The following is a 7,782-nucleotide window of genomic DNA, read 5'->3' on the forward strand; positions in this document are numbered from 1 at the left end:
CAAAGTGATGTGACTTTTGGTGGGACCGTGAATAATTTCGCATGCTTTCTTTAAGTTTTGTATTTTTTTTACGTACTTCATAAAGACATTTTTAAGTAATATTTACATCACTTCTATAAAACTTATATTTATGCATAATTTTATTTTTTTAAAAAAAATAATAATATCACTTCTATATATGAAAGCGCATCAATCTAAGAAGTCCATCTTTGTGTTCAATTTTCTTCACAGCTGTTTTTGATAAGCAAAACAAAACTTCTTCAATACTGTTGGTACGGAATCGCTAGAAGAACTCTGGAACTGGAAGATCTTTATGTTATTATTTACAATTACTTTTTGCTTCTAAGTCATATTGTGTGGAAAAAGCTGAATAAGAAAATTTTGATATCTCTGCAGATGGAGTTGAAGTATGTCTTCTTTGCATTATTTCTTGCTGGTTTTTCTCCTTATGAAGGCGATGCCCAGAGCCAAAAAGGTATCAACATCTAGATCCTAACAACAAACTTACTCTAGTTCTTGCCATATATATTCCAACTCGTGTTATATATAAGTATACACACGCATATATTTTGGAATATTTATAAGAGTAAAATATTTTCTTTCCATTCGTCTATTTCCTATATATATATTTCAAGGTAGACCATGTTTCGAATACTAGGTAAGGCTTTTGATCAGGAATATTAACAGTTCTTTTTTTTGTTTTTTCTTTTTAACTTGGATGTTTTGAAGTTTATTTGCTTAATCATTCATTCATGAGTTGATAAGTTTCCTTGTGTCCTTCAAAAAAGAAAAAGAAAAAAAAATTCGGATTGCCAACTGACTTGCCTGTACAGAATACTGATAATTACTTGTGTTTTTCGCTATTCACATCATGAAAAACCCCCTCCTTATAAATCCTTAAAAATTTAAGTTTCTTCATTTTATCGATTTGAGTTTTCAATTCAAGTTTTGTTACAGTTAAAATCTCTCACAAAAAGTCACATTTAAGCGTGTTTGGAACTCATTTTAAAATAATTTTATTTTTTGCATAAAAATGAAAATGAAAACGTTTTCAATCTCAGACAGAAATCATTTTTGAAAATGCGTTTGATAGTTTTATCAAGAGATTATTTTCAGTTTAAAAAAACTCATTAATGTCTCTTTCTCTCTCTTTGCTCGAGAGAGGAGAAAATGAAAACAAAATTTGAAAAACGACTAAAAGTTATTTTTCATTTCTCTCTCATTTTACACTAAACTAAAAAATCATTTTTATTTCTGTTTTTTATCTTTATTGTGCCAAACGCTATTTTGAAAACGTTTTCATTTTTTCTTTCTCAAAAAATGTGAAAAATAAAAACGAGATCAATTCCAAATACGAACATTTTTTTGCTACAATTAAAAGCTCTCACATGAAGTCACACCTTAACTCAAATTAAAAACTCAAATCGACGAACTGTTTAAATTCAATAGAAAATTTAGCCGTTTCTTTTCAAAACCCACTTTCCATAGTCAAATCCTTGGTTTGAATGGAAAAAAAAAATTAATTCTAATTAAATTTTAAAGGGAAAAAAAAGACAACAATCATTAAAAAGAGGTTTTTCAGGGAGAGCGACTTTAAAACTTAACATTTCAAAGGCCACGACGTCTTAACTACCCCTGGTTCTCACGAGACCCATCGAGGTCACAATTAACCCCATGGTGATCGTGTTCGTTTAGGCTTCGTTTGATAAGAGAGATATATAAGAAGATGGATAGAGAGAGTTAGAAAGATGGATAATGTGTAGTGACCAAGAAAAAATCCCATAATTTTAATAATATAATTCATGTATTCAAGTCAAGGATTTTCCTGAAAAATCATTATACTATGTACATTTTGTGATTGAAGGATTTAGGGAATTAACATCTGCATTCCTAAATTCTGTAGCAGATTTCACGTTAAGTTCACATTTTTCCGATCAAGTAAATTCGATCGATAAATTCTCACCGTACTTTAAAACGGAAGAATTTCCAGTATAGATACAGTTAGAGAATCTTAATTTTAAGAATCTCCCAGCACAGTACAACCTAGCATCCAAAACCCGTATACAGGAGAAAATAACTGTCAGTATGAGTTTGGACAGTTTTAATGAGTAAGTTAAGGGAATGGACAAAAGTACAAGGTGTAGGTTAGTGTGTGTGATTTGATGAGATGTGATGAGAGAGGTGAATAGGACTAATGATTAGTTTTTTTTTCTCCTTTTTCTCTTCACTTGGCCGGCCATCCTTAGGAAGTTATATCCAAAAATTTTGGTTATATGTTGAGTGTGTTAGAAGGCTACAAGTTAAGGTGATGGGATGGTAGTGGTTGAAGGGGAATTAATGGCAATTTTGACTTCTCCTTTTCTCCTTCCATAACCGGCCAAGATTGGGGAAAATTGAACCAAAATTTGGTTGATTGAGAGAGTTGATGTGGTGTTAAAAAAAATAATTTCCAAGTGCCTATAAAAGGAACCACCATAGGATAAGCCTCATTTTTTTCCCTAGCTTTTCTCTCCCCCTCAAAATCCGGCCATACCATACTCCTCCACTCTTTCTCAAATATTTTCTCCTACTCCCCCAATCTTGAGCCACTACAAACCATAGAAGAAGAAGAAGGAGACCAAAGGGTCTAGGAGGAGTCTAGACAAGCATTTTTTCAAAGGGTATAACTCTAAATCCTTTTTTTATGTTTTAGTAAAGTTTGAAATGTAGAAATATTCCTCTTAAATTTCCTTATACTTTCTAGTTCCAAGCCAATAACAAATCTTAGAGGAGTTCAAAGTTTTCAAGGGAGAGAGATAGTTCTTCAAGGGTAAGCTCTCAAACTCTTCTCCATTAATTTCTAGCCAACTTTAAGCTTGGATTTGTGGATGTAAATTTGAGGTTCTTGAGGAGATGAGTTGTAATAAGGGTGTGTGAGTTTTATGTTGGTTTTGTGAGTTTTGAGGTTAGCTTGATGTGGTATGTCTATGCTTGATTTAAGTTGCTTATTTTCGGATTAGAGGAAAAAAAATTTCGGTGACTTTGACCGCGAAAATGAGGGCCATAGAGTGAGATTTTTCAATGTTTTAAAGCTTGAACTTATAGCCCTGGATGTGTTGAACAATTTCGGTTACTATGACTAAACCTAATTTTAACTCTAAAACCAAGTTTGAAGTCATTTTGCAAAAACGGACAATCTGTCCAACACAGTTTCAAAAAAAAACTGGCAGCCACCAATTCAGCCAAACGGGACCCTTAAAGGCTGAATTTTGATTTTTCACAAAAGTGACAATTTTAGTTTTCGACGAGAGGAAGAAATTTAACGAAGAAAAGATTTTCAAAATCCGACCCTAAGAGGTACTAAAACACAGATTCCCGAAACGGCACAGTTTTTGACTGAAACAGTTTAAAACAAAACAACAGCTACGGTTTTCAGCCAAACGAGGCCTTTAGAGGCCGAATTTCAATCTTCACCAAAAACGACAATTTTAGATCTCGACGAGACGAGAAATTGTCGCGAAGAACAAAATTTTGAAATCCGACTCTAAGATACAGTAAAACGTAGATTTCAGAAACTGCACAGTTTTTAACGAGACAAAACTAAAACAGTGGCGGTTTCAACAAAAGTCATAAAAGAACCCGAGATAGAATTTTAGTAAAATACAATGACATTAAACCTCATTTTAATGAAAGTATTCATAAAGGAATTTTTCAAGGAAAAATGATTTCTTTAAAGAACGTAGAGGTTTACCGACGAATTATCCCGACGGGCACCTACGAGCCCAATACGATAGGTCCGTAGAATTTCGAATATTTAATGTGGGTCCAACGCCCACATTAGTTTAAGAGACTCCGTTGGAGTATAAATTTCAGCGGCGTAAAAGTTAGAATGCCATGTATAAGTCCTAGGCCGAATTGGGCCTTAATATCATACCAAGGGAAATCTAGGAAAATAAGATTTTGAAGATTTAATAAATTAATCTTTATTATCCTTTAGTAAAGGAAAGGAATATATGCCTTATGGAAATGGTTAGATTTTCCTTCATAAGTTGCTAAAATAAAATAGCAAATAATAGTTAATCTCACACTCTTAATGGGTGTTCAGTTTCAGAAGAAAGCAAGAGACTAGGCTGATAGGCGAAAAAGGGATTCCAGCTTTGAAAATCAAGTAAGTAGGAATCTCGCCTACAGTATAAATAGATTTTAAAGTAAACAGTACACATGAACTATATATGTTTGAGTACATTTAATGTTATGAATGCTATGCTATGTTATACTACATACACTTAGGCAGTACACCCGAATTATATGTGTTCGAGTACATGATATAGTATGCTATGCTAGGTCATATTGCATACACCTTAATAAGTCAAGAGGAACTTATAAGACTAATCTCAGTTGAGTGCCGTACCAGCCTCCACAAGGGAGGTAACTCAAGCTCCACAAGGGAGAAAAAAAAAAAATAATAATGATGTCCTCCGACTCAAGGGAGGCATTCAAGTTATAATCACGGTGTCATGGGGGACCTTGCAAACCCTCACGTCCCGATGATTGCGCGCAAGTGGTACGAGCACTCGGGCCCATCAGTAAGAAAGATAAGATAAGATAAGATAATAAGATTCTGATAAGACATCATAATTAAGCATAATTGGCTCATGCATATTTATTCATGTGAACTTACAGTTATTTTACGGGAGATAGTTCCTACTTGCTGAGCGAAAGCTCATTATAGAATGTTTATACTGTAGGTAAGCAACCGGCATATAATGCCTGATGGACTGCTGGCGAGTGGACGAACGATGTGGAGCTCGGGATATGGATACCACTCGCAAATATTTCCGCAATCAGCTTTATGTTACAAATAGTTTTGTTAATTATGATTATGAAACAGATATGTTAAGGTTTGAATATTTTAATTAAGAAAGCAATTTCGTATTTTATGTTTATAATAAGACCTTTAAAAAAAAAAAAAAAACGTTCCGTAAATTTTAAGAAATTTCAGTAAGTACAAATTAAAAAGTTAGTTACAGTGGCGGCCTCAAAAGAGGGTCGCTACAGTCCTAATCCCAAGGAGGACATAAGAGTGTCAATCTCATTCCTAAATCTCAAATTTGAGTGGGACCGACTAATTTCACTCTCATTTCAGAATAATAATAAAAAAAGTAAATATGGACTTGACTCTCCTTCTCCACTCTCATTTATAAATCCCGGTAAGTAAACATGCTAAAACTGTTTCACCATACCCAAAATCACCAAGGTTTTTCAAGAGTACTCTCCGATGAGCGCACCTCAATCATAGACTGATGAGCCAGCCAATACACAGAACGAACCAAGTACCTTCCTTTTATCGTCATAGTGCAAAGTGATAGTGTCCTCTCATCGTCGAAAACTAAAACGAATTGGCAAAGTGCCAAGTGATAAGAGTATCCTCTCATCGTTGAAAACTAAAACGAATGCCAATAATATATGCACGGTCAATAATAGAGAGAAACATTTATCAATTTTGTGTGTGTCCCACGTTCAATATGTGCGTAATTAAATCAGCCACCAAAAGATTTCAATTAACGTCCAAGGCTGGAGTGATGGACCTAAAATTAAGTGCTAGGCTAGGAATCCAAAGGGAGTTCGAAAGCATTACAATTCCCACTATCAAGGAGGGCTCGACCCTTAAAAGATGCTAATCTACATGTAAGAACATAGAACAATTCTGCTTCTGTCGAGCCTTGAGGAAGGAGGTGTAGAAAATGATACTTAGCTCTAAGAACCCTAGCCATAAGGCCGCAATCCAAGAAGTGGAGGATGGGCCAAGCTTGACGAGCCACCAAAGCTTGAGTCTAGCCCATTTGGACCTCACGGATGTGGGTAATTTAAATAATAATAATAAATAAATAAATAAAACTCGTTATAAATTTATGGGTGTGTTTAGAACTCATTCCAAAATGATTTTATTGAAAACGTTTTCAATCTCAAACAAAAATTACTTTTGAAAATGTGTTTAGTAGTTTTATCAAGATATTATTTTCAGTGTAAAAAAACTCATTAATGTCTCTCTTTCTCTCTCTCTCTGCTCGAGAGAGGAGGAAACGAAAATAAAAAATGAAAAATGATTAAAAATCATTTTTCATTTCTCTTTCATTTTACACTAAACTAAAAAATCATTTTCATCTCTTTTTTTTTTGTCTTTATTGCGCCAAACGCCGTTTTAAAAACGTTTTCATTTTTTTTTCAAAAAATGTGAAAAAAGAAACTGGAATTAATTCCAAACACGGCCTATAGTTCTTCAAATTTTCATCTTTTCTTCTACATGCTCCCTAATAAGTTCAAATACTTTTCTCTTGTTTCCACCAATAAAAGAGGGTAGGCCCGAGTAGACGTCAAAAGTTTGATTCAACGGCATCCCCGAGAAGTTGAATACGCACCGTATAGTTAATTTAACAGGAGACGGATGGGAACATACATGTAGTTAAGATTGTATATGCGTTCATTTCACCGATTCGAGTTTTTAGTCTTAAGTTTTTACAATTAAAAATTTTCAAAAAATGTCACATCTAACTTTTTCTACTACAGTTAAAAACTCTCAGAAAATGTCACATCTCAGCTCGAATTGAAAACTCAAATTCGTGAAGCGAACGAAGCCGTAGTCTTTATGCGATGATTACCATACATATAGATTGAAGTTTCTTTTTATGTAATGGTCCAAAATTCAAATTCAACGAGAGAAAAATATAATATTTTATCATCTCATTATTTATGCCATTAAAAAATATTTTAGTGGAATAAGAAAAATATCCTGTCAAAAAATTATTCTAAAAGAATATGAAAGATGTACTAACTACTAGATTATTAATCGCATAAATGAAAATTTTAAAATTAATGACAGAAATAAAATAGTGTTTTCTTTTTTATGGCATCCTTAAAAAATTTTATAAAATCAGCTTGAAAAGGGGAAAGGGCCTTGTTTTTATGTTATGGTTGCTTCTTAAATTAGTTTTCCACATGCAAATTAGGATTTTGCTGAATTTATCCTAATATAAAGAGTTAGCTTCCTCAAGAGTATTATGAAATAATATATACTTTGACTCTTAAACTTTTAATTTTAGTAAATTGCGCAATGAAATTTTTTTTCAACCATTTTAATCCCCAAGACAATAAAATCAACAAAGGATTAAGAAATTTAACATACGTAATCATTCAATCATCACGTCGTAACCTCAAATTTTATATAAATAATTATGTTATTTGCAAAAATTGTATCCTCCATAAAACTAGAACATTTTATACTTGTTGTAACTATATTTATGTAAAATTTTCAATTATTATATTATATGGGTATGATTATCTAAGTTATAGTTTAGAAATTATTTGTCAATTTCAATAGTCAGGACTAAACCTGCCAAAAGACGAAAATTCAAGGAGCAATCTAATAAAGTTAAAAATTCAAAAACTAAAATATCATAATACTTGTGGTTCACGTATTGACAATGTCAATAACCCTAAGACAAAATGTTGCTATAAAATTATACAAAAAATTACTAGGAGAGATGTTACTAAATTTTGCAGTTACCCAATTTAAATCATTTAACGTAGTGTTTGTTCTCACAAAAATTTTAAAAATTTAGGACTTGTTCTTTTGCAAGTATTTTTGAGTTAAGTTTTTGAGTTGAATTTGAGTTGAATTTGAGTTATAACTTGAGTTTAAGTTGTAACTTGAGTTTGCGTTTGGTTGTGTATACTTGAGTTATGGTTTGAGTTAAGAATTTTTTGAGTTTGTGTTTGTTTGTGATAAAACTTGAGTTGTGAATA

At 32.6% G+C, this 7,782-nt stretch overlaps 1 long non-coding RNA gene across 1 annotated transcript in view; it reads left to right on the forward strand.

Annotated features, from left to right (window-relative positions):
* The first annotated feature begins 218 nt into the window (after positions 1 to 218).
* LOC112091501 overlaps positions 219 to 7,782 on the forward strand; it is a 15,077-nt gene continuing 7,513 nt past the window's right edge. The window contains exons 1-2 of the long non-coding RNA XR_002902166.1: positions 219 to 272; positions 397 to 475. This is a non-coding gene — a long non-coding RNA (uncharacterized LOC112091501). The remainder of the gene's footprint in view (positions 273 to 396; positions 476 to 7,782) is intronic.

Source organism: Morus notabilis, unplaced genomic scaffold, assembly GCF_000414095.1.
Source record: "Morus notabilis unplaced genomic scaffold, ASM41409v2 Scaffold1540, whole genome shotgun sequence".
Classification (NCBI taxonomy): Eukaryota; Viridiplantae; Streptophyta; class Magnoliopsida; order Rosales; family Moraceae; genus Morus; species Morus notabilis.